Source organism: Penaeus monodon, chromosome 11 (genome assembly GCF_015228065.2).
Source record: "Penaeus monodon isolate SGIC_2016 chromosome 11, NSTDA_Pmon_1, whole genome shotgun sequence".
Classification (NCBI taxonomy): Eukaryota; Metazoa; Arthropoda; class Malacostraca; order Decapoda; family Penaeidae; genus Penaeus; species Penaeus monodon.
The window spans coordinates 33,819,569-33,820,748 of record NC_051396.1 but is presented as its reverse complement, the minus strand read 5'-3'; positions in this window follow the sequence as shown (position 1 = coordinate 33,820,748).

The window sequence follows — 1,180 nt, the reverse complement described above, 5'->3', positions numbered from 1 at the left end:
CAGAACGAGGTGCTCGGCGGCGACGTGACTCTGCTCGTATGGGGCGAGCAGCATCGCCAGGCCCATCGGCATCTTCCGAAGGCACGAGTAGAAGAGGGGGGAGAGAAAACAGCAGAGGAAAAGAGAAGAGAAAGAATACGAGAGGAAAATAGGGGAGAAAGAAATTAGTGAAGAGGGTTGCAACAGTGAGGGGGGGGGGGGGCGTGGACGATTATTTTTTATATGAAGCTAGAAGCTAGGGGGTGACAAAGAATTTGAATGAGAACACAGTAAATACGGCGAAGCAGAGAGCAGCACAGATACACGAGCGAGCAGGTGATCGGTGGAGAATATGAGCAGGCGAGTCACACGCCCGGATCCTCAGCCGGAAGTTAGATCCCCTCACTAAGAAACATGTAATCGCATCTTGCTTCGTTATCTCATTCTCTCTTCTACCTTTCCTCGCACACATTTCCTTCTTTCTTCGTCATTTTATTTCAATGTTATCCTCATAGCTGACTCTTCCAGCCCTCTCCAGAGACGCTAGCTGCGGTGCGAACTGGCTCTGAGCATCCTATCGTACATCGGGCATCTGCTCCTCTCGCATCATCTTGTTGGAAACTTGTTTGAGCGTTAATATTTACGTGCCTATTTCAGACGCCGAGGCGCTTCTCTTGTGGTTTCACTGTCTTCATGTAAATGTGCAGCATCGATTTTTTGGGAGGGCGGCTGCTCTTAGTGCGACGTGAGTCACGGCTCGATTGCTGTACTCCTGCTCCTCATCTCGGAGAGCTGGCCGCACGGCCCCCTCCTCAACAACGATCTTTACAAGTCTCTTCCAGCTGTCCCTTCCTCCGTTACATATCTGACGTATCGATAATTCTTTTTTTTATTAGACTTCTCGATCCTGAAACATCCTGTGCCAAGCCAGGAGTTTCTTGCCTTTCCTCCTCGATATTTTTCAAGGATATCCTTACACGCAGGAGAGTTTTCCCTTTGCCCAGGTGTGTATTGGACCGATGCCACGTAAGTCAAAACTCCGGCGCTCTGAGTGCTTCCGCAAGAAGCGCAGGGTGGGGAAAGGGCGGTGGAGGAGGGGGAGGAGGAGGGGGAGGAGGAGGAGGAGGAGGAGGAGGAGGAGGAAGAGGAGGAAGAGGAGGAAGAGGAGGAAGAGGAGGAGGAGGAGGACGAGGAGGAGGAG